Source organism: Fukomys damarensis, unplaced genomic scaffold (assembly GCF_012274545.1).
Source record: "Fukomys damarensis isolate Sample0158 unplaced genomic scaffold, DMR_v1.0_HiC HiC_scaffold_31, whole genome shotgun sequence".
In the NCBI taxonomy this organism is placed as follows: Eukaryota; Metazoa; Chordata; class Mammalia; order Rodentia; family Bathyergidae; genus Fukomys; species Fukomys damarensis.
Window position 1 is genome coordinate 15018638 of NW_022900943.1, and position 26708 is coordinate 15045345.

At 41.2% G+C, this 26708-nt stretch overlaps 1 long non-coding RNA gene across 11 annotated transcripts in view; it reads left to right on the top strand.

Annotated features, from left to right (window-relative positions):
- Positions 1–26708, top strand: part of LOC104873444 — a 160400-nt gene that overhangs the window by 74651 nt on the left and 59041 nt on the right. For 9 of the 11 annotated variants that reach the window (XR_004514862.1, XR_004514861.1, XR_004514868.1 and 6 more), the window contains 4 exons: positions 1585–1614; positions 9021–9204; positions 14781–14954; positions 16548–16628. This is a non-coding gene — a long non-coding RNA (uncharacterized LOC104873444). The remainder of the gene's footprint in view (positions 1–1584; positions 1615–9020; positions 9205–14780; positions 14955–16547; positions 16629–26708) is intronic. The other 2 variants (XR_783466.2, XR_783468.2) reach the window with 1 other exon arrangement.

A 26708-nucleotide genomic window follows, 5' to 3' on the forward strand; every position in this document is an offset into this window, starting at 1 on the left:
AAAAAAAAAAAAAAAATGCTTTCAAATATGTAAACCTCAAGTTGTACTTCTCCAGACTGAGCACTTCTTTCTTCAGTTCATGTATCATCATTTTTGAGGTTCTGCCTTTCCTTTGTGTCCCCTCTGGATATTCTCCAGTTTGTCTATATTTTTTACACCTATTCAACATAGCTCCCATTTCCTCAGGAGTCTTAGTTTTTGCTTTTTCTCCAAGTTTAATTATCACTAGCAGCCCTGACATAGGAGATTAGGGCAGGGGCGAACCAGACAACTAACTGGGCAAAATGTGTGAAAGCTCATTAAAAACCCTTAGCTAACAGGTTGAACAAGATGACTCCTGAAAAGATAGGACATGCATAGAATACAGGACTCAAAATGATTCCAGGATTCCTGAGCACTGTACATAGAACCAGTCAGAGAGTGATACTTTCAAACCTTCATTGGAATATGGTGCTTAACCAATCAGAAGAAGCTCTTTTAATCCTTTATTTACATGTAAGCACAACCAATCAAAAGACACTCTTTCTGATTTTTCATGTACGAGCGAGGCCAGGTCAGTTTTTGATACCTGTACCAATGCCTTATTTGCATGAGGGAAAGTTTGATCCAAGTGTTTTGAATATTAAAGACCCTTTTCCCATTACCCTTGGCCCCTCTGAGCCTCTTCACCTGCCCCCTTTCACTCTGAAGTGTGTACTTCCTTTCCACCTTTCATAACTATACACCCTTGTTGCTTTTCCTTGTGCCTTCTTCAGTCTTTGTCCAGGATACCGAGAACCTGGGAAGAAGACCTACTGTGTGGTAACAGCCCAGTCTCAAAGTGTCCTGAATATGTTAATATCATATATGACAGAACTGCTTAAAATGGCACTCAGTATCATATGTAAGGGTGGTCCAATCCTAAAAATTAGAGCAGTGCTCTCACCATCCTGATTTTACTTTACCAGTGCAGCCAAATAGAGCCATCACTGATTTGGGCCACAGATCACACTGCTGACTCTTACTAAGCTTGGGCTGATTTCAGCCCTTCTGTTTCCCACACTTGATGCCAGAAGCCACATCGTCCCTGGGGCGTGCTTGCGCTGTTTGTTGTTTTGCATCTGTTCTTATTGAATATCATGGTGACAGCATTCAGTCCATTGTCCACTCTGTCCAGAAAGTAGTCATCCGATATGCTGATTTATTCCTTACAACTTTGTTTATCAAAAAAATCTAATCATGCTCTCCTGTATCACTATCGAAATTGTTTTAAAATATTACATAGAACATTTTTGTGGCTCTTTGCTTTTTTACATTTTAACCTCCAGTCACATCATAGAAGTCATTTAATATTACAAACTCAATTGTAGTATCATCCAAACCATATATTTCTGGGCTTTGCATGACAGTGTCTTGGGAGACTGCCACAATGCCTTTTGGAACGTTAGCTGTCTAATGTAGAATGCCTTTTGTCAGTGCATCTAGATCCTAGACCTAAATAAATACATAAATATATATTAAATGATAAGATAAGGGAAAACTAGATTTAAAACTGACTTGTCTTATGAGATTATTCAGTGATTCACTATTTTTTTTCCTCCGCAGGAGCTTGGAAATGCCTGGCACATGAACTAGGTGCGTGCCCAAGGAGGATATTTTTCAATTTTTATTTTTATTATACGTATTTCTTTTTCTTCATTAACTTTATTGGTACATTTTAGGTGTACATTATGTTAACACTCATTGTTGGGAGTTTGTACCTTTACATGATGTAGCTTGGTTCTTCTTTTTTCCCCATTCCCCTGCCCTTCCTTCAACCCCTCCACCCCTTCCTATTTACAAGGATGTTGTTTCCATTTTTTTCCTTTTCTCATATTTATTCCCTTCCTTTATATATATTTCTGATATATAATTTATTATGAGGAGTTGGTACATGACCCATCTTAAATTTTTTTTCAACACCTTCCCCTCCCACTTCTTTCGTCTTTTAGTCCCCTTCCCTTATGAGGAAGATTGAACTTCCTACTTGTTATTGTCTATCAGTGAATGTTTTTTGATCAAAGTATGATTCTTTTAATTGAAAAACACAGGGAATCTTGTGGTTCTTGCTGGTGAAAGAAAACCCAAAGAACAGCCTTTTTCTTTACCCCTGTCAAGAAGTCCCATACAGAGGTTAGGTCCACAACAGAGTATGAATTGACTATTTGCTAATCATGAAAATATCATTGCTGAGATGCAAACATGTTTGAGGCTAAAAGTATGAACCAAATGCAGAAAGTGCCAGTTCTTCAGTGTGAGCAATTAATTAGGCATTATCTTTAAGTGTGGTGATAGGTCCCATGGTATAATGCAAATCAAATATCACCAGCTGCTGAGAGAACAGGCTCTTAAGAAGCATCTCTTATACTGAAGGGGAGAGGGATGTGGCCCTGACATGGATTTTCTGAGGCCCTGGAAGCTAAGGACATGAAATATGGGAAAATGTTACACAGGCATCTCTGTAACAGATCAGACAGAAACTGTGTAAACTGAAGTACGGGAAAAGCCTAGCTCTGGAAGCCAGACAGACCTGGGTTCCACTCCTGAATCTTTTTGTGAGCTTTGGTGGGTCATGTGATCCTGTGAGCCTTTAGTTTCTTCAGCTCTAAGATGGGGGTGACAACTTCTCCTGGTGGGTTTTGTAAGGATGAGAGACTACATGGGCAGCACCCAGGGCCAGGCTACCTTCAGGACGGATTGTACACGGCAGTCCCGATGGTAGCGGTGGTGGTGTTGGATGACTGGTAGCGTGCCAGTCTTCACTCTGCTGCTGACTTGGCCTTCTTTGATCTTGGTACCCTTGGGCAGGGGATTTAGCTCAGAGGTGCTGCCACCTTTCTTGTAAGCGAAAGGTCCCGAGTACCATCTCCAGTACCATCCCCACAAAATCCCAGTGATCTTGATCTTGGTACCCTTAATCTTCCAGAGCTTGTTCTTCCTTGTCTCTGAGAAGATTGTAGTGGGCTACATGTTGCTCTGGGGCTAAGAGCCTGTCATGCCGTGCCAGGGGTACAATTAGGGCAGTTTGTGATAAGCGCAGTGAGTCACGGCGGAAGTCCACTGACCCTGAGGCAGGATGGGTGGAGTCGCCAAGGGCAGTGTCCCGCAGGGAGTTCACTTTCTCCTCCCCAGGCCTCTTCTACCCCACAGCAGGCTGAGGCCACCTGAAGGGAGCCATCATCCCCTGTCCTCACCGCCACACCTGCCTGGCTGTTGTCATGGTGAGGTCCTCAAAATAGAGCATGTTTGTTCAGGGCAAGGGGACATTTAGCACCAGGAAAAGGGCCGTGCCGAGGAAAAAGTAAGTTTCAGAAGGTGGGGAGGGCCTGTCTTAAATTATTTAGATACAAAATAACTTCTTTTTCTTGTGTTTTTTAATTGAGAATTAATGTGTGATTGATGCAGAAAGCCACAAACACATGGCTGCCATCGTTAACTTTCTGTATATGTCTTCCCAGTCCTTCATGTGTCAAACAAGAATGAGGCCACGCCCTCTCCCTATAGAACGTGCTTCTCAGGGTATTTCCCTCCCTTTTCGGGGTGCTTTTTAACGCTGCTGATTTCTCCTGTGGAGATGCCTTAGTAATTTAGCAAAGGTGTCCAGAATGAGATGCTGACTCCTAATGTCTGCAAGGCATATTGGGAGCAGGAAGAAACTTGAAGAATTCATGTTTATATTTTTAACTTTAAAAAATGTCTTTTATGATATGTGAAAACAGGTCTGGAGTTGAGAGTCCTGAGCTGGGATGGTGGCCCTAGCGATTGGAGCTCTCTAGAGCTCCCTGACATGCAGCCCTCACGCAGGCACCTCCCTCTGGCCCACAAGATGACTGTGGGTGTCTACATATTCACATTCCAGGAGGAAATAATAGGGGGAAAGGAAGGATAAGTGGCTTTCTCCTAGTAAGGCCTTGCTTCCTATTCAAAAAGAGGTGTCTTCCTTCCCACTGTTCAATACAAAGCAAATTGAGAAATTAAAACTTCTAGCATTTCATCCTCTTTAGTAAGGGAGGTCAAGGCAAGAGTAGAGGTGGAGTATTTGGGGGCAAGCAATCCATAGGGTTTGACATGGCCCTTTCCAAGAAAAATGTGTGTCTTATACACGTGCATATACATACCCATACCCTACAGGTAGGCAATTTCAGGAGTGTTTTCAGCTAAACTTATTGGGGGGGCAGGGGAAGATCACTCCACAGTGCCCAATTGAAACCACCACTCGAATAGATGCTCTTTTCAGCCCAGGGCAAGGAGCAGGAGATTAGTAGAAGGGGAAAGAGAGCGAAGAGAGAAAAGAAAGTAAAAAGTTATGAATAGGATTAACAGATGGAGAAAGCAGAGTGACAATGAAGGTTATAAAAAGCAAATATTATAATTACAATAAGAAATATAGTGGCAAAGAGAATAAAGCAACACTACAATGGGGAAAAGAGAATGAATCACATAGGTAGCTGCAGCTTAAGGAAGGACTAGACGTGAGCTTTCCAAAGGGAATGTGAGGCTGGAGGTGAGGGTGAAGTAAGACATCTCTAGTGAAAATCCAGGCCACCTCCTATCCATTTCTGTAGGGTCATAGGACATTCATTACCCATTCAAGAGGTTTCTTCAGAATATTTGGTAACTTGGGGATTTGATGTCTGATAGTGAATAGGTAAGCAAGATATGCTCAGTTCTGTAAAATTCTGTTGTATATTATTAAATTAGGTATTTAAATAATTTCTAGTGAATTTATCACTGTAACTTGCAGTTATTTCCCTACAGATTTGTATATGGTGATAACACTATTTGAAACTATGTGAGTTACCAATGGCATACATACAAGCAACAGAATAATCAGTACCATTGCCCAAACCATCTCATAGGACCTACGACAAATGCTCTTCAGTTGGAAAAATCATAGATTCTCCCCTGTATCTTTGGCCCAGTAGTAATTGAAGAAGCAAAAAATTTTTGAAAGCAACGTAGTTGTTTCAGTCATGTGTATTTTATCTCTACAGAACTTGGTGATATCAGAAAAGATTACCATATTGGAAAAAAAGTTTAAGAAAAAGAAAAGTAGAAATTGTGAAACTGCAGAAGAGCTCAGTGACTTTTCCAGAGAAACAAATACCTGATTTCTAAAAATATTTTATATTTTGAGCTGGTTTATAGAAATCATGCAACTAATTAACTTTTCTAACACATTCAAAGCATCATCCGGCAAGTTTCAGTGCTCCCAAGTGCCTAATGAAATAAGCAGTTAAAGAGAGTACAGAATTTTACTTATCCCAGAGTAAACTTAAAGTAAAACTTTGTGAATGTTGAATAAAGAATAATATGGCAGATTTAAGACTTAGGATTTGGAGGCAGACCTAGGTTGGGTTCCTAGCTCTATCACCCATTAGTTGTATGGTTTGGAGTCAAGTTACTTCAGTTATTTCATTTATCTGCCTCCATTTCCTCACGAATATAATAGAGATAACTACTTCACAGGGTAGTTTTGAGGATTAAATGAGATAATATCTGGAACCTTACCATGAGGAAGGGCGCAATAAGCATTAGGAATGCTACAGAGAAGATGAATGTATTAATCACTTTTCCAATGCTGGGACGAAATACCTGAGAGAATCAACTTACAGGAGAATAAGTTCATTTTGGCTTACGGTTTCAGAGGTTTCAGTCCATGATTGGTTGGTCCCTTTGCCTTTGGGTCTGTGCTGAGGCAGAATGTCAAGGCGTATACCCAGGGACTTAACTTCCTTCAATTAGACCTCACCTCCCAATATGGTAGAGTCGCAGGCTGGTCATCATCTTGAATTCTACCTACTGAGTTCACACTCAGCCTCCAGAGTTTTTTCAGCACCATTCTCTGAATGACTATTGTTAATTCCAGTGGTGTTTGGTGCAGTGTCTTACTTCTTATTTCAGTAACATGTCTTCAGAGGTAATATTTTTTTCTGGAGGATAAGAATTTCTAAGTTTTCATATAAACTCCATCTACTGAAGTTCCAGTCAGAGTCACAAACGAAGCCAGAAAATTCTCTCATACCTTGAACAAGCAGGATAAGTTACACAGAAAAAAGGGAAGAAGTTGAAAAGCAGTACCTGTGATCTGTTGTTGTGCCACTTTGGAAGATGCTGTTCAAACAGATGACATTGATAGCTATAATTTTTTTAAAAAGAAATTTGCTGAAATGGGTGAAAATCATTCTGAATGTGGCTTCTTTTACTGTTGACTCAGTGAATGAGTTTTGGAAAGACGGGCAGGTTACATTGTCTAGTACATCCTATAGCTAGGCGTCTTCCATTTACTTTAGAAAGAAACAAATGGCTGAATGTAAAGATGGCTCCTACATGTTGATTGGTTTTTATATATTTAAATCTAGGTTCTTTAGACTCTTAAAATCATAGCATTTCTACTTAGCATACGATCCTATATTTCAAGAAAGCATAGGCATGTTCAAGATATTCCATTTAAGATGACACAAAAATACAAAAATGTGTGCTCTTTGGAAAAAGTTCCGTTTCCTAAAGGGGGGAAAAAAAAAAAGGAAATGGGCAAAGATGGAGAGGAAAACCAGAGAACATAAAATTCAAGAAGCATGTAAGAATATGAAGAAATGCTAAAGTTCACTGTTTACAGAAAAATGCAAAATACATTAACAATAAGAAATCACTTTGCACATATCAGACAGGCAAGAGTTGTGAAGCAGGGTAATGCCAGGTGTTACCCTGGTGGGACCCTGGGGTCATGCAAACCTCTCTGCAGTGCTGGTAGAAGTTTTTTGAAGGGAGTGAGGGTGATAGGAAACTAGGTCTGTTTCTGTTGTATGATGCAACAAGCCAAATGCATTCCCATGTACCTGTGTCACAAAAGAATTCTCAAAGAGTTCATAAAGGGGACTGCTTGAGGTGACAAGGTTTACCAGGTTGACTGGGACACTCGTAGTATCCAGTTGCTGTCCTGGTGTAATTATTAATGTCAGCTTTTCATTCTCAAGAGTTTTCACGCTGTATATGAGAGGCTGGCCATCCTACCACATTGTGGTGGTGGGAGGTAGTTTGCAGAAGGTCGAGGCAAAATGTGTTGGATTCATGCCATTTGGTAGAGAAAAGTAACAGACTAGACATACTCCTTGCAAAAAAAAAAAAATGGGTCTTGAAAATACTGATGAAAGGAAAAAGCAACAGACAGTTTTATAACAACATTTCAGCAGAGTTAAGGCCCATGTATATGACTACTATATGCTTTATAACCATACTTACTAATGAAAGGACATGGTTGTAATAATTGCCTTAGGGCAGCAGAAGAATATGAAAGAGAGAAAAGGGAAGAAAGAAAGAAAATGAGAGAGGTCTTGCTAGATCCAAGAAGCTAATGAACCATCCTGAAATGTGATTAATTCAGCCTCAGGATCTGAAATCAAAAGCTAAGAGTTCCGTCAAAATAGAAACAGGATTTGTAAAACACTCAAAAAAAAATTAAGCTATAGCTTTCTTGGGACACTGATATTTAATTATTCTCCTTGCAATTCCATAAAACATTTAAGACTTCTTGAATTAGCGCCTTAACTAGAACCAGATAAATATAAAAAATATTTGAATGAAGAGGTAGAACCAAATGTATATAGAACCAAGAAAGGAAGACAAAGCCACATGAGGTTAACTTTTAAAATTCCCTCTCCAAAAAGACCTATAAACTTGCCAGAGGTAGAGCTCAGGTTTAGTAGTAAAGAGGCCAGCAGGCACTGCAAGGAAGAGGTCCTGACACACAGGATTCTCACTCTCTAGATTAAGAGCCACCACAAAACACTCATGCTCAAAAGCAGCACACATTTCTCGTTCCGAAATCAGAGAGAAATTTGTCCCTTGGGTTCTTATAAGGAGAGCACCATACGATGGCATAGTGACCTAGCAAACTAATTTCTGCCGAAAAACTCATTCCGAAGCCATATTAAAAAACCAGCGTTTTAACTTACTGTAACATGGTTTAGACCTCTTGGATTTCCATAAAGCAATCAGGTTTCAGTCTCAGATCAGGTGAGGAGATATTCCTAGGTATGAAGTAAATCTGTGACCCACAGACATTTGAATTCTTCTGCTGGATTATGAATCAAGGGACTAGATATTCTTGGTCATTTATAGGTGTAGGTAATGAAAGAAAAGCAAAGGTTCTTTAGGATTCCTTGAGTGTCACTATTTCTGTGCTCCTGAGCAGGCAGAGGGAGGTGAGGTGGGGAATGTTCTCGCCATCTCTCTCTGAGACAAGTTAAGCAGTGGTGAAAGTTTTATGAACTAAAAGCGAAATATAATAAATTTGGTGCAGATGATGTAAGGTAAATCCGCAGTGTAGAAAGAAGTGTCACCATAAATGTGAAATTAGCAATACTGAGAGTTGAGTGGCATGCATCTGCAGAAGGAATCCATTCTGAGAAATGATGTCAGGTTGGACATTTGCAAAGAGAGAGAGACGGAGACAGAGACAGAGAGGAAAAGTAAGAAAGAATATCTGGTATTCTTGTTTGGAAGCCAGGGTACTATACTTCGTCAAATTCTTTGGAAGTCTGGTTTGAATAATCACAAGTGTCACTGAATATTAGATATTGTATTTACTGACCGACCTCTGCCTATTAATTCAGTTTCCAAGAGCACAAGGGAGGGAAATATGGTAGATTGATGCGAACATACCTAATAATTTCCCTCCCTGAGTTTAGGCCCCATGTAGTTCATGCACTGAACAGGTGGAGGCTCACTCTTCACTGCTTGAACCTGGACTGGGCTCGTGACGTGTTTCGGACAATGCGCTGGGGTAGAAATAAATGATAATGCACCCGTTCGGAGCCCGAGTAACAAGAGGCCTTGAACACACCTATCTCTGAATTTGACACAATCACCCTGAGGACACATTCAGGTCAAACCTGCTTAATGATGAAAAACAAGGCCCATTATCTCTGGTTGTGCCTGCTGATCACCACACAACATTGGACACATGTATGAGGCCTTTCTTTTCTTTTTTTTTGGTACAGGGAATCCAACTTGGGTTGTTGGGTTTGCAAGGCAGGCAGCGGAACCACTGAGCTAAATCCCCGGCCCTACGAGGCCTTTTGGATCAGCGAGCCTGACGCTAGCCACCAGGTGACCACAGGAGCCCAAGACGGATCCACTGGACCTGGCCCAGATAAGCAGAACTTCCCTGCTGACCTCCACTGTGTGAGTAAAAACAAATGCTTACTTGTTTGAGATCTCTGAATTTTGTCGTGGTTATTATGGAACAATAGTTAGTTGAAAATCAGAGCATTTCCTAATATGAATGTTATGACAAATAGAAAATGTTGTCAATTATTATAAATTAAAAATACAAACACAAGTGTTACTAAAAACAGCCACACTACTGCTGTGTTTTAGGGTCTAGTAAGCCACTTAGCATAGCCGTTCCTATGAACCTGTGGAGCTCCGAATAAATGGATAAAGTGGAAGCTTGGGATTTGTGAGATGAAGGATCAGACACAAGACCAGCGACTTTCAAAATAATTCTGCCTGGGATGCCCAGCATTGTTTGTGTGGAGAAACACAGGAGGCCCTCAAAGAACTGGAAGAGTTTGGAGGCTCCCAGTGCAAAAACACGATAAATGCAAAGAAATGATCACCCTGATTTGATCATTACACAGTGTATGCCTGAACTGTATATTCACATCGTAGCCCCCAAATATGTACAATTATATGTCCATTAGAATTTTGTTGTTGTTGTTGTTGTTTTTTGAGACAGGGTCTCACTATGTAGTTGAGACTGACCTGGATACTCACTGTGTAGCCCAGCCTGGTCTCAAACTCACAGTGATCCTCCTGCCTCAGCCTCCCGCGTACTGGGATTACAGGCATGCACCAACACGCCCAGCAATGTCCATTATAATTTTTAATGTATTTTTAAAAGTCTTGAAATTTAAGTCACCGATCCTCCTCTTCTGCTAGTTTACATGATAGAGGGGTGCCTTTTCTCTGGTGCCTTTAATTGCCCTGGAATGGCTTTGCACTTGCTACTGTGACTTCTCTGCCAGTTCCTCTCTCAGTGCAGTGTTTTCCACTCTGTTGGTCTGTGTCTCATCCCTGTTCCTCAGGGAAATGACAGGGAGCTGTGCACAAAAAGTACCCATCACAAGAGAAGCTGGAAAATACCAACCTTTAATTGGATTCCACAGTGGGTTTCTGTGACCGCTTTTGACCTCCTGGCATTTTCATTTCTTTGAGTTTTGTCATCACTTTTATTGTGAAGAATTTGGTAGGGCCTGGCTCCTCTGTCCTGTGAGTTGCCAGCATGTTATGCTGCAGCTGAGTCTCATTACTGCAGCCACTGCTGGGCCAGCAGATGTTTGGAAAGCAGAATGGAGACCCCTGGGACTCACTAGTGACACCTGGGGTTGCAGTAGGGTGCACCTGTCTGGGAGATGCCAGAGTGAATGTACCTGTCTGTCTTGTAATGAATGAAAGGTTTCTGTTCATTTGCAAATGTTAAAAGAGCAATGCTAGAATCCGAGGATACCCATGTAAGTATATAAGCAGGATTGGGATTCAGCATATATCTAGGGAGTTTGGAGATATTTTTTGTGAAATTAAGATTTTTCCCTTGCTCTCTTTCCTCTTAAAATATTAAAAACTTAGAGCATGATGGTGAACAATTCCTGGAATGGGAATAGAGTGCCTGGATCTGAAGCACATTTGGGAACATCTTGGCACTGCTGAGTTAACTAAATGCCTTGTAGCAAGTTACACAGCTTTTCTGGGATTTTGTAAAGTGAGAATGGAATTAAATGTGTCATGAGGATTAAGTAATTTAAAAGTGTAAGATTCCTGCTGTGGAACATGGAACGTATACATCCTTGATAAATATTAGCGCTAATTTTTCACTTTCTTCTCACCTTTTCAGACATTTGATTTCACGATGGTTTGCTTACTTCCTTGTCTGTAGATGCATTATTTTTATTCTGCAAAATAAAGGATGGGATTTTTGAAAGCAAAATAACACTTATATAAAAATCTTTGAACTGTACTTTTTTTTTACCTCACTGGTATAACCATGTTCTAAAACAATGATCCAAATAAAAAGAAGTACAAAGTGTTAGTCTCAACAAGATCTATTGTTGCTTCAAAAAATGTGCTTTTTGAATATTTTTGTACTGCCATAATCTTTAAAACAGCACTTCTCACTTTGAATAATAATTTGTGCTACTGGATACCTCTTTTTAATATTTCTATGTATTTAGTACGTGCACACCATTTCCCTAAGTCCTTATAAGATAGGTAATTCAGTGGAGAGAGGATAAGCTTTTCAACAAGTGGTTTCAGAGTAATTGAAAGTCCATATGCTTAAAAAGAAAACCTAGACAGGAATTAAACTTTCATAAAAATTAACTAAAAATGGGTAATATAATAGAGCCAAGTACATTACCCAAAGCAATAAAGCTGTTAGAAAACAACAAAAGCTATGTGGGGCTGGGGATTTAGCTCAGTGGCACTGCACCTGCCTCAAAAGCGTGAGGTCCTGAGTTCAATACCTGGTGACAAAAAACAACAACAAAAAACCTAACTATATATTTGAACTTGGTTCCACAGTGAGATTTAGGCGTGTAAACAAAAACATGGTTTATGAAAGAGAAATTGATAAGTTAGACTTTATTACAATTTAAAATTCTGTGAAAAACACTATTAAGAAAATCAAGACCTGGACTGGGAAAGATATTTACAAGCACATACCTATATCCACATTATACAAGGAATGCTCTGAAAATTAACAATAAGAAAATCAATAGTCTCATTCAAAATGGATAAAACATCTGAAGATGCCATACCACATCAAAGAAAATATATTAAAATTAGCATGTGAAAAGATACTTTGTTAGTAAGGAATTGCTAATTTCCAGATAACTACACACCTATAAAATGCCTAAAATTAAAAAAAAAAACAAAAACCTGACATCACTTGCTGATAAAGATGTGGGATAACAGGAACTCTTATTCACTGCCTGTAGGGATGTAAAGTGGTTTAGCCACTTTGGAGGACAGTGTAGCTGTTTCTTACAAAGCTAAACATAGTCTTACTGTACTGTCCAGTAATTAAACTATAAAGTACTGATTTGAATGCTTAATTGCTGCTTGATGTCTTATGTACACACAAAGATTTCAGTATAAATGTTTATAGCAACTTTATTTATAATGGCCCGAACTGGAAGCCAATCATATATCCTTCAAAAGAGAAATGAACAAACTTGAGTGCATCCGTACAGTGAAATATTGTTCATTGATCAGTGCAATATCAAGCCACAAAAAAAGACATGGGTGAATCTTAAGTACATGATACTAAGTGAAAGAAGCCAGTGTACGGAAGCTATATATTATATGACTCAAGTTATATGACTTTCTGGAAAAGGCACATCTCTAGAAATAATAGAAAGATCAGGGGTTTCCAGGGGCTCAGGAGAAGGGGCAGAGCCTTGAATAAGTGGAGCACTGTAAATATTTTCATACAGTGAAACTCTTCTGCATTATAATATGATTGTGGTTACATAACTTTATGCACTTGTCAAAATCCATAGAACTTTACAGCACAATGAAATTTAATGTATGTAGGCCTTTAAAAATTCATTGAGGAGTTTGGGAGATCTCAGGATGAAATGCGGAATTGTGACGCAATAATCTGGTTGTATAAGGTGTGATTACAAAATACAGTGACTAAGTTTTAAAGTTTAGAGTGAAAGGCACATTGCCATTGACCTCCCTTCAGTACCCCCCGCTCAGTTCCAGTACCCTTATCGCATCCTCGCCGCTTTCTGAAGCAGTTCTGAAGGTTCTACTTCATGAGTGTTTTTAGGTGCAATATCATGACTGCTTTGGTGTCCTCAATGGATTCAAAATGTTTATCTTTCATGGTCAGTTTGACTGTTGGGGAAGTGCCGAAAGTCACACCTACAGTGCCAGATCCAGTGACCAAGGCTGGGGAGATAATGTTTTTAAGATAATGTTTTTAAGAGCCTGCCTTTCTGTTGGATGGTACCGGGCCCCGGCATTTACCATATGGTTTTTTTTTTATTATACCTTGTGAAGACATGAGAGCAGGCTTCCAGAACTGTTTAAGAAAGTGGCAAGAACGGTGGGGTCAGTGCATTCAAAGCAAGGAGGGGTATTTTGAGGGCAAATGGATTAAACGACCTTGCGGAAAGGTATGAGAAAATGGGGCTAACCTAATTCTTTGGAAATGAGTGGTATCTGTAAGACTAAAGGTTAAAGGAACTGCACATAAGCACTGTTCTCTAGTTGATGAAGTGATTTCTCATGTGGATTCCAGTTCTGCTACACATGCCTGTTGGAATTGAGCCATTAAATGAATAAGTTGACAATAGTCAGAGCCAACCAAGTTTCTCACTGTTGGAGTAAGAGGTTACAGAGAAGCAAGAGGAGGAGCCTGAAATCACCCATGTGCTAATGGATTAGAGGTGGAGATAGGAATATGAACTCCTCTGATATGATATGGGTGGTTACAATAGAACTATTTATAGACTACATGTAGAAGTAGTTATACATATGTTATATACATGAGATAATATATATGCACCTATATTTCCTTGCTCCATCACAGAGATAACCTAGAATTAATACTGGCCCATTTGTGAGGAGCACAGCTAGTATGAAGATCTTGGTTTCTAATGTTATTCTCCAGCCACTGGCTTAGTTAGTGACTTGGACAAGGGTGGGAAATGTAAAAGATAAGCATGGAGCTCCAAAAAGTAAGAAAGTACATGGAAAATACATGTACACACACACGCACACACGCAACAGTGAGGATATGTCAAAGGAACGTGGAGCCAATGGAAAAAACTCCCAATGGCTAAAGGTAGGAAATTTAAACAAAAGAAAGTAGTATTAGAGCCAGGGATTTAGCACAGTGGTGCCACCACCTGCCTTGCAAGCACAAGATCCTGAGTTCAATCCCTGGTACAAAAAAAAAAAGTACTATTAGTTTGAAATCCAAAGCAAAAAATAAATATAGGTGTTCATACCAAAATGAACGAATTTTGAAAAATTAAATGGAGGAGAGCAGGTAAATTTCTTACACTAAATAATTCTAAATAATGTATATACCTACTCTGTTTTCAGGAGCCAGAACAAAATTCCTTTAAGTATAGGTTGAAGATAGTCCCTTCATTCTGAAGAGTTCAGAATGGAGAGATAGCAACCTGATGTACACATTTCCTCAGCCAGATAACCAAGGTCACTGTCCACGGTGATGAGTTATCCTGACGTACCCTTGACTGGCTGTGAGGCATATTGAACTTTATTTCTGCAGTCTTCGTCCCATTCCCAGTTTAATCATGAGATGAACCCAAGCTGGGGACGCTGAATGAGGTATCTGAGCAGTACACAAAAAGTCAAGGTAATGAAAAACAAGGCAAATCTGGCCTGGTATGGTGGTACATGTTAGGTCAAAGAAGAACCCTGAAGAAACCAGCAAGATGACCAGCCTCAAAAAAAATTGAAAGTGGAAGTATCATTTCCTCTGGCAATCACAGACCTGGCTCTTGAGTTCAGAAGACACCCCTCCCGCCCCGTCATCCCCATCCCTGCCCCCTACCAGGGGGGTTTAGCGTTATATATGGGGGTCTGGGTAAGGTGATAGGGCAGACAGGAGCAAAGCAGGTAAGGATGACAGGTTGAGCTAAGTTCTATTGTTCTAAGTTTCTTTTTCTCTGAAATGACATCACCGAGTCGTTTTAGTTAAGTTAAATTCTGTTTTCCAGAAGAAAGGCTTTTGTCTTTCGGAAATGACATGGCCCACCTGCCTGGAAGGGGGTACTGTATTTACTCCTCACATTGCTGACTTCTGGAGGAAAAACTGTCTTGAGAAGATTTTTGATGTGGCAAAAAACAGTGTTCTTTCTGAAAGAATAAACAGAGGCCTCTTTTTTTGGCAGGTAAGATATCTAATCCCCTTTGGTTTTGTAGGGCCATATCTACTTGGATTGGGCTGGTGGGTTCTTTTCACTGGAATGTTACTGGTACAAGGGGTAGCTAGGGTTAAGCAAGGCTCAGTAGGTAGTTGGGGTCTGTTAGCTGGGAAGGAAGATGTTATTTGGCCAGAGTATAGACCTAACCTATGACCCCAGATGTGAGCATAAGAAAGGAACAATTTTGTCTCCTAAGGGAAGTTAGGACCTCACAGTGTACACTTGTAAACCCCGTGACCTGGAAGGCTGAGGCAGGAGGATTACAAATTTGAACCCAACCTGAGCCATGTAGTGAGAACTGGCTGACAATAAGGACTGAGGATGTAACTCAGTCGTAAAGCTGGGTGCTGATTCCACAGTCTAGTACCGAAAAAACCAAAACCCGAAGAAACAAACACCAAGGAAAATCTGAGAAACTTTTACAGCTAAGGGAAACCTAAAGAGACATGATGTATAAATGTAATGAGATTTCTAGAGGAGATACTAGAAATGAAAAATGGACATGAAGGGAAATCTGAAAAAAGTGTGGATAAAATACGGACTTTATGTAAAGATAATGTGTCCATATTGACTCATTAAGAGTAACAAAGGCACCATGCTAATATAAGACGTCAATAACAGAGGAAGCTGGGAGCAGGGCACATGGCAATGCTCTGTATTCTCTTTGTAATTTTTCTGTAAACCTACAACTATTCTAAAATAAAACATATAAAAAAGTTTATAATGCCTGGATATTGCCCCTGTGATTCTGATTTCATGGAAGAGGTGTGGCCTGACCTTTAAGATTTTTAGAAGCTCCCAATGTGATTCTAATTTACATCCTGCAATCTACTATTCTATGGGGAGCTAGTTTCTGCAAACAAGCTGTTCTTTCTTCCTTCCGCTTTTTCATTTAATTATAACAAATGTTCTGACCTCAGCTCTGGTAAAATTGCGATGTGACTTAATGATTTTGAATGCAGCAGTCTTTAAATGCACAGTCATAGGAACGTCAAGAGTATTATTTCACATTGAACTAAAGATCTTGTCCAGATGCTTAAAACACCATAAAGAGTTGAGATAAATAGGCAGTGAAGGGCAGATTAGGCTAAATGTGTTGTGCGTTTTAATGCATGAATGGTGGGAATGCCTTCATTTTCCCTCAGTTAAGCGATTTCATAGGTAGTCAGAGGCGAGACATCCCTTAAATTTTAGATGCCAAAGGTTTGGCTTTCATTAGATAGTAGAATAATTCTGTGGGCTTTGATTATGACAAATGAGATAAAAGCATTATCTACTGGCAAATGTAATTTAAAGGTTCAGGAACCATGCAGGGAAGCTGGCAGCTGAGCTTCCCGGGGGAGCAGACAGAAAGGAAGGAATCTTCCCACCCAAGCACGCCGATGAACTTCAGCGAAGAGAGGAGGCAGAGAGGTGAAACAGCCTTGCTTCCTCCCTCACAGACACTGTGGCCCTTAGCTTGGAAATGATGAGACTGTATCTTTAGATTTGTGCTCTGGCTTAAACCCCTAACCATCTGGGGAATGCTTCATGCAATTTTTATTTTATTTTTTGAGACAGAATCTTGCTGTGTAGTCCAGACTGGCCCTGAACTCTGACTTAACCTGTGCCTTGGCTTTCCCAAGCTTCATGCGTATGAAGGTATGCAAAAAGTTTATTTTTCCTATCATTTTTCTTCCTTAAATAATTGTTAGTTAGATTTCCTGCATTTAGTTAAAGCCTGTAAGAAAACATTTGTTGATTGCATCCTATGCTTATGAGAGGCCTTGAGGAGGATATTTAAAAAGTTGAAAAAATAATTGTGTCTTCATTTGTCCATTCATTCCTTCATCCTGGCAATACTCATTTGAATGTGTATCATGACACAGGCATTTGCTAGGTTCAAGAAATTTTTAAAAATCAGTACTAAGGCAAAGCACTGCATAAGATTTGGTCTCCTTTCTTAAGGTGTCCACAGTCTAAGACCTTACTAAGTCAGTAGTTCTTGATGTCTGGGGAAATATTTAGCTAGCACTGCTGGGAGGGGCAGGAGACGTTAGAGTGCCTAACAGGAGGGAACAGAGATACTGCTAAATAGCCCAGTGCGTAACTCGGCCACCTCCTGCCCCCAACCATGAATTATCCGACTGCACTGTGTAGAGCCTGAGATAAGCTGCAGACCCACCGGGCTCTTCCTTAAACGTAGAACCTGCTCTCCGCTTCCCAGTGTAACGAAGCAAGTTCCAGCGCTACCTCCTTCCCGCCTTTACCAGGTGGTGTGGGAGCCATAGAGAAGAGCAAGGGGAACTGCCCTGCCATTGGTGGGGTTGGATGTAGGAAGGTCAGGGGTTCTGTCATAAGATTCCCAAAGTTCTGTGACAGTCCAGGCCAGGGCCATGTCCAGCTGTACGGGCTGCTTCCAGGAGAAGACCTGAGCCTTTTCCTTTTTTATGGAGAGCAGCCAGAGTTCTACAGGCAAGGCCAGATATGCACAGATCCTTTCAGATAGCATTACTATAAGCCAACGACACTCACAATTTAAATATAGCATGTGCACCTTCAAACTTCGTTTCAAAACATGTATGGCCCCACGTAGAAATAACTACAAGCTTAAAAGAAAAATGTTGTCTTACAACTCTTTTCGGTGTAGCCAGTAGGCACACACGGCTACATAAATTTAGTTGACATTAAATGAAATGAAAATTTTTTATAAAATTTAAAAATTCATTCCTTGACATCGCAAGTCGCATGTTAAGTGCTAAGTACAGTAGGTACTGAATTGAAGTGTGCATGAAGTATGTCTCTGTCTTCACAAGTGCCTCTTGGACAATACGGCCTTGTGAGCTACAAGAATCCTACAAGGATTCCCAAGGATCCTCCCAATGTACACAGCTATTGCTTAAAACAAACAAAAAAAAAGTTTCCTAGTATCGAGGTTCAGGGGCAATTGTTGGCATCATCTCATCATCCTTGTCGGTTGGAAAGGCACAGCTGTGTTCGGCTGGAGGGACAATGTCTTCTCTGACATGGACTTCTGATAAGTGGTTATATAACGGGTGTGTTGGGTAACATATCAGATACATGAAACCACGATTTTCCACAAGCCATGACAATGTAAAGTTCAAATAGATTGATTTCTATAAGGCATTGATGACTGAAGCGTGTATCGTTATATGAAAACTCCATGGAGGTAGGTCAGCAGGGAATTAAGATGCGTGACCCAAATATATTCCATTTTAGTGACTGAGGGTAATTCAGAACTGGAACCCTGTAGATCTCAACTGTAGACAGGGTGGTGTGAAGGAAGAAGCAGACAGCAAAATACTTTGATGAGCTCCTTTTAAATGCATAGGTCACAGCCGTGAAAGGTTTATCCCAACATTGGCCATCTTTGGGTGGGCAAGGGTATTCTCCCATGTGTATATTTAATGTGCTCAATCTAGGATAATTAGTGTGCCTTTTGCCACTGTATGCATGTGGTATATTGCTTTAAAAAGGTCTCACGTTCTAGAAATTTTGATTCAGTACACCTAGGGTGGAGCCTAGGCACTCACTCCGTTCTCTTTTGTTGTCTTTCTTTTAGATGTCTGACTGGTTGTTTCCAACTAACTCTCCCCCAGTTCACTGAGGATGATTATCAGTTCAATTTACAACAATGGCCTTAGGCAGTTTTTTTCCAATATCAAATGTCTTTAGCTCACTATAATAAGCTGTATATCACAGTCTGCTCCTGGATCCATTTTCTGATCAGTGCCGGAAATAACAATATGATGTGCTGCTGATCAAAGGAGATGTCTCACACACACACGCGTGCGTGCGCGCACACACATGATGCATTAGCCAGCAAGGCACTGAGCTGACGAAGTTCCTTTTTGTAGTTTTGCTCAGGCTAAAGGTCACCCTGCTTTCACGGAAAGGAAGGCCATGAGTGTGTGAACAGGGCTAAAGTGTTCTCTGAAAGGATCTGTTCAAGTCCTTGGATTCCTTTTCAGATTGAGAATCCAGAGTTTGCATAGAACTTTGTCCATTTTTAATATTAGAAGGCTTTTCCTTGCATAGTGAAGTCTAATGGTGAAGTCCTAAGAACAACATCTGATGCCATGCTGATGGAGAGAAAATTTTAACACCTTCCCCATTCCTCATTAATGCTGGAATTTTATGTCACATTTTCAGAGCATATTAGACCAAATGGGGCCATGTTTGTTTTGCATTTTCATTTTTTCTTCAAATTGACTGAGAATAGCTCAACCACGTTATATGTTGTGCTTATCCTTGCTTGATTTTAAGTTTTCTCCTGATGAAAACCCAGTTTTCCCTGTAATATGTAATATGTTGATCAGGTAGGGATTTTAAAGGTTAAGTCAGGATTACTATAATTGGAAACTATCTAGAATATAAATTTCTTATTTTGCCTCCTTCGTAAGTGCAGGGTCCCAAGTTCAATCCCCGGTACAATCAATCAATCAATCAATCAATCCTTTTTGTGGCATGGCACACAACGACATTAGGGGAAAAAAACATTCTACGAACCCCAAAAAGTGTTCAGACTCAGCTTCTTCCTGTTTTTAAGGACATTGGGATCTATTGGTTGATGGAGGAAGGAACAAAACTGCGAGGAAACCGGGGGAGATAGTTAACCAATAGGGAAGGTTCTAGCTCTGAAACATCTTGGTGAAGGTTTCTGCTGAGTCTACCTGTGCGTGGGCTGTGGGAGATGTGATATCTGGGAGGCAGCAGCACTCTCTTCTCTCAATTGAGGAGGTGGAGGAGGAGCGGGGGAGGACTTAAGCCATGTAGAGGGTTGGCTTTAAAAAATTCACTTGTGTCTTGCGAAGAATGAAGAACAATCTCTAGAATGCCCTACTGCGAACTACATTATTTATTTCCAAATAAATATTAAATATCTCTTATGTGCTGAACACTGTCATTCAGTGTGCTGGTGTAACAGGAAAGCTGGATAGATAGATAGAGACAGACAGAGACTTGATCCCGGTTTTTGGCACAGTGCTTCTAAGACTTTTGTAAGTGTTTGAGTGACAGGACTGTCTTTTGTATGCTAATGAGGCAACCAAAAGAGGAGCCGGCTTAGGTAACTTCAGGATAAGGGCTGAGCCCTGGAGGAACCTAGCACCCAACTAGAAGGTCAGCTCTGTACTCCACCACCTCCAGAGAGGGAAGGAGGGTGGAGACTGAGTTCTATCACCATTGGCCAAAGATTTTGTAAATCCTGCCTGTGTAAGGAAGCTTCCATAAAATCTCTGAAACAGTGATGCTCCGGGAACCTGCTGGTTGGAACTCACTGGCCTGCTGGGAGGGCAGCATTCTCTTACTGTGTGGTGGGTCTGACAGATCCAAGTTCTTGTGCATGGCTAGCAGTGGATTGCAAAATGTACAGTCAATGGAAGGAGAAAAGTGGCTATGTTTGTTGAAGCTCCTGAACAGAGAAATGGGTGACATAAAAGGAATGCTGCGTGCTGCAAAAATAAACAAGCTCTGGGCTAAAGAGTGAGCAAGGAAAAATACAGCCTGGATGTGCTTTGGTCTGAGGCTTTATAAAATGTTCCTGGGTGGCATAGGAGCTCAAGTGGGTGGAGGGAAGTGAGTTCCTGCCCCCAGGATGCTATCTGTAGTAATGCCAGATGGCATGGCAGCTCTGTGGCTCTCCTCTCATGCTTTGCTCTGTAGAGCACTTCAATTTGGCTCTCCCGTGTTTACAAAAGTGTAATAGAAAGTAGGGAGCTTTTGTGAGTCCCGTGAGTCATTCTGTACGGGTACTGAATGTCGGGGTGGTTGTGGTGGTCACCTCATATTTGTAGTAGACCGAGCAGAAGTAAAGGGTAGCCTGAAGACCCTATTCACAGGTGGTCCCTCAAGTGATAGCATCTTCCGGAGCTATGTCTTTAACTTTCAGGGTAAATCAGTAGTGTCTACATTGAATTGAATTTTTGGCCACCTAATTGGTGTTAGCAAATGAGAGAACTGGTTGATACTGGAAGGATGTGGTGGGGGATAAAGTAGTAAAGAATACCCATATAGGTTTCTGTTTTCAAAATGTACAGATGACCCAGGGAGTTTTTTGGGTTTATTTAGCACTGTGCTGTATAACATCCAGTTACTCTCCCAGCTCCTCACCCTGCTCCTTCGAGGACTGGCCCTTGGCTTTTGACTCTGTTTAGCTGTGGTCAGTGGGATTCTTTGGTAGGAACTGGAACAGAAGGAGCTGACAGAAGGCAGGGGATGGAGTCCCCTCCTTTCCTCCTTGTGAGGCCGCCTTTCACACCTTCACTGTCTTCTCTCAAGGCAATCTTTTCACAGTGGCTTCCTCCTTCCACATCCTGGTAACTTCTCCTTTTCCTTGTCTGCTGTGCCCAGCGGTGGTAAAAGCGTTTCGGCTTCTAAACCCGGGTCAATACCCATGCACTTCTATACCTTATGTACATGTGTAGAAAAAGTTCCACAGCAAAGAAATCTTCTTTGAATTCCTCTCATATGAGTGTTCCGTCTCACCAGGACCCTGACCGATGCAAGCCCTATGCACTTGAATGCTGGACTTATGTCTTCTGAGTATGTTGACCTTGTTTTAGTGTAGTTGATCCTAAGCCAACTGTTCAGCTGCTTGTAAGAAGGTCACGCTGAGTTGCAATGATAAAAATCACATCCTAAAGTAGAATGCTTATTTTCCTATTTCCTTTGGCAGAGGATTATACATTCAATGAGGTGGGGAAGAGGAATGAGAACATTGGTCCTGTTTTACAGCATTTAAAATTGCACTTTCAGTTGCCAGAATGGACCTTACCCATTATGATTCTGGCATTAATTTTCTATTCTAGGCTTTGAAAATGCATTAATGGTCTGGGCTTCTACCAAGGTGATACATGCTGATGAGAGGTTGACAAATGGTGCAGGAAGTCAGTGTTGTTTTATTGGTGAGATAGAGCAGACAGCAGTCCTCTGAAGTTTAATAGTTGTCCCTGAAACATGTTTCCTTTCATGATAAACATTTTAGTAAGAGAGAGACCAGAAATAGGCTGTGAAGAGAGAACAAAATGTGCTTTTGTTTACTTCATAGAGAGAGTACCATGGAGCACCATGTCACAAAATGTGTATTTGTCATTGACCTTTTTGTCTCATCCCTACCCTAGTGCCTCTCTAGGCACCTTATTATAAGCCAGTTTTTCTGAGTGATGATTTTCTTGTGAAAAGATATGAACTTACCAAGTTTGAGCCTCCCTTCCTCTTTCTTGTACTTTCTAAAGTCATTACTGAAGTGTAAGTTAGGATGGCCAGACAAGATAATCAAAGGGGATTCAAGCTGTCCACAATCTATTGATCTGTAGATAAGAGGGAAAGCTTTTCTCAGAAGACACCGGAAGACCCTTGCCCCGGCCAAATGGGGCTTACCCCTGGAAACCCGGAAGGAGACAGCCAAGTGCGTGGCCATAAGAACGGCCTAAATGAGAATGTCTGCTTCAGTACAACGTCCCCAAATACCAGGCCTCATTGGAGGGCTGCCAGGCAGGATGTGAGTCTGTAGTCCCCTCAGGCTGGCGAGTGTTCCCAGTCCAGACCTTAGATTCGGGCCCTCTCCACGGCCTGGAGGACAGGTCGTATCTTTAGCCCTTTGACCTTGTTCAGAGAGCTGCTGGTCTAGGATGGGCTTTGGATTTAGATCCTGGATTCAGATCTTTCTCAAGATCTGCACCCCCATGGAACCCTCCCTGGAACACCTCCTCCTTCTTGGCTGATCTTGAGAAGGACATTTAACTCTGCTTAGCCTCGGTTTTCCTACCTGAAAATGGGCGCAAAATAGCATTTTTATCTTATTAGTCTGTTATGAGGATTAAAGAAAACTTGTGACTGAACTAGCCCTCTTGTAACCAGTGTGTTCAGACCCGTCTACACCTCAGAATAGTATGTATAATTTAAAAAACTGTTTTATATTTTTCAGCTGACAACTCCTAGAGATACTGCTCTCTCCTGATGGGAATACAGGGATTCTTCTTCCTATTTCTTTTTTGTTGTTGTTGTTTGTTTTCAGAGGCCCTGGAGCTTGCTGCAACATTAGACTTGGAAGGAGACCAAAAGGCAGTGTACTGGCAAACTATGAACTAGGGCAAACTTCCTAACCCCTCTACCTCATAGTTCTTTTAAATGTCCTCATGGGAAGGATGTTCATTCTTGACAGAATTGTGAGATTAAATTCGATAGCCTATGTGACACTTCCAGTAGACCATAAATGCCCTGTAAGCTGTTACCGTTTAACAAGTGTGCTTTTGGTTAGTTTTCTGAGGAAGAGCTATCTAAGTACCTCAGGTATGGTGTTTTAAAAAGGAGTAACCAACAGTTCATAAGTGTTCTCTAGAAATTTTTGGAAATTGTGAGGAATGAAGGAGTTACCGTCTGCATGATACTTGCTAATCCCTTTCTGAGCACTTTTACTCAAATATCACAACGTTTAAAAGAAGTAAACTCTATAGGGAAGGGTGAAGGGAGGGCAGGGATATGGGGAAAAAACAAGAACCAAGGCATATCATGTAAAGGTACGAGATCCCAATGATAAGTGTAACTGTATTGTTTGCTTTGAATGTACCAATAAATAACGAGGAAAGAAAAAAGAAGTAAGCTCTACTGTCCCATTTTCTAGATGACGATACAATGTGGGCAGGACATAGCTCATACAGATTTATCCACCAACAAGTTGTAGAGCTGAATTTGAACCCACTGTATTTGCTGTTACCCACTTAGCCACCCAGCCAAAACCTTTTGTACTTGACACATCTATTTCATAAATATGCACATGGTCAAGTTTGGATTGATGTGCTGGATGGTAGGATGGAGGACGACAAGGCCTCAGTCAGATCTGAGGTGTGAGCCCCAGATTTTTATTTCCCCCCGCAGTGACCCAGGGAACTCTCATAGTCCTCATCTGCAAAACGGAATACTACTTGTCTTCTTAGTTCCATTAATTAAATGTGTGGCATGATCATTTGTTAATCAGTACATGTAAATTTCTTTGCCTGATCATTAGGGATGATTGATTCAATAGTAAATAATTGCTCAGGACCTATTACTGGCCTACAACAAAGAAGATGATGATGTGTACGTCTCGGCAAGAGGCTGCCTTCCTCCTTGGTCATTAACTTTCATAGATTGAAGCAATTTCAATGGCTATCCACCCCCTGAGGCAGAAACCAAGTCCCTGAGATATTTAAGACTTGCCCACAGCTGCGCTGGCAGTGTCAAGGCCACCATAACAAAGCCTTACAAACTCTGGGGCTACAACAACAGAAAGTTTGAAATGGAGGTACTGGCAGGACTGCTTTCCCGCGAGAGCACAGCCTGCTCTCTGGCCAGTTGCTAGCTCTCTTCTGACTGTGTCAGTCCCCTTCACCTTCCATATTCACGTCCAAATTTCCTCTTCTTGTGAGCAGACCTCTCATCTTAGGTTAAGGTCCACCCTAGCGACCTCATTTTGACTTGACTACCTCTTCCCTAGAGACACTGTCTACAAGTAAAATCTGCGGAGAGAGTGGTGAGGACTTCGATGTAGGATTTCTATGGGGAGAAAAATGCAACCCATACCACCAGCTGCCTGACAACTAGATAGGATTTGGATTCTCTGACCCCCAAGAGAGTGGGATTAGAACCTGGACTTTTCTCAGATACTTCGAAGAATTCAGGTAGGGGAATAAAAGACCAGAGTAAATTTAGGGGAGTAGTGAGCCCTATTAATATAGCCTGATGCTATTCATCTTGGGGATAAAAAGATTTCTAAGAAGCAAGCTTTCCTTTCCAGATGACCTGTGGAGGAGGCTTTGGCAGAACTGTTGCCAATCAAGGCATTGAAGTCTCCCAAAATGTTTTGTCAGCTACGGGTGCTTAGAACACATGGAGTTTAGGAAACATCCAAATTGTGCCATAAACCTCAGGGACGTGTTTGCACATTTGGTAGGGAGGATATTTTTGTCATTCATGTGCCGGGTCATCGAGGTCAGTATGACTTGGGCACCTTCACATCCATCCAGATTGCTTTGATGAAATGTTAGAGCGTTAAGCTCTCCGACTGTGAGTCCATTCTCCCCACTCCCACGTGGCCTTCCATACTTATTTTGGAGGAGGGTAACTTGATGTTGAGAGAAAGAACATGATCAGCCCAAAAGTGTAATGCAAAACCCTCTTAGAACAATGTGCTCTGGCCCCATGCATTCGGGGCATGTGAAATACTAACCCATATCATAGAATAAGCTTCTTAGTGCTCCAAAAAGATACTAGGTAGGTTTTATGGTGTACTGCTGCTCTCCTTCCCACTAACCGTGTTTCCTATTTTTTGGATCATCATACTCTAAATATATGACAAGGAAAACAACTTCATATTGCATCCTTCTTTTAGATATTCTTCAGGTGTCTTGGATATCGAAGGCTTTGCCATGCCTGTTAGGGAAGAAGCCATTTCACTCTAACCAGGCATTTCCAAAAGTTTTCTGGTCGTGGCACCACTTGCTCACATAAAACGGGCATGCCGCAACTAACATAGTTTGGTAAATCCTGTTTAAGATGTGCATATGCTTAAGGGAGAAACACATTGAAAAAGAATTTAGAGTAAGTGCAGAGAGGAAGAAGCAGTGGGCGATCTGCAGCCATCTGCGTGAAGGACAGTCACGTGAGTGATCACCCTTAGGACCTGTCACATGATATCCCTTGTTACTGTGGCATTACAGCCAACACCCGTGCCTCTATCCAGCACAGGCTTTAGCACCCACAAAGGCCTCTCTCTTTATCGGAGACCTCAGTGAACACTGTCTGAAGGTAAGGAGGGGGAAGAGGATCTTGTCAGGCTGATGACATAATGTCTACATGGTTTGGGTCACCTCGCAGGAGCAGAGTGTTGCGTGCAGGACTGTGTGGGTACTGAGGGAGGTGTGAGTGCCAGCCTGACCACGCTGTGCAGGATGTTGGCAGGTAAGGCACTCTTATTGCAAAGAGCCTTGGGTTTTAAACGATAGAAGCAAACTACTTTGAGCTAGCTTATGAAAGAAGGCTGATTTTGGGGGAAGATTCTTAAGCAAAAGGTGGACTTTAAACACCCAAACCTTAGGAAGGTTCAGAAACATGAGCGCTTAAGGAATCTGCCTCTAAAACTCAGTTGCTATGTGTCTCATCTATAGTTCTTGAAAAATGGATTTTGATAAGCCCAGTTTTGTATCAGATGTTCACTCTACACCATTTAGCTATGACATATCCAACAATTATCTTTCTCATCTTTCTGTTAAAATTCTGATTTGATGAGGAGAAGGTGGCAATAGCTTGACCTCAGGGGAAACAGATCCTTCTCTAGCTGAGGGGATGAATTGTAAATTTATCCCAGTCATATAATACCATTTCCCTTTGTCAGTAATTGTCCATATGGCCTTTCCAGAGCAGAAGCTGGCTGGATATAATTCTGAAAATGCCTTTATTTTCTTTGTAAAAAGGAGCAACAGATTCAGCCAATGCCCTTTTCTCCCTTTGCTTTTCCTGTTCTTCTCTGGAATGCAGATATGATGCCTGGTGGTACAGCAGCTATCTTGTGGTCAAATTGTGACGAGTGTGAGCTGAAAACTGTGTGCTTAGGAATGGAGTACACAAAGGAGAAGGAGCCAAGTTCATACATGGCCAAGCTGCCACACTAATATCGGAATGTGTGCCTCCTTCTCTGATAGTATTTGAGAAAAATGAGAATCGACTCGTTGAAATGACAGTGTA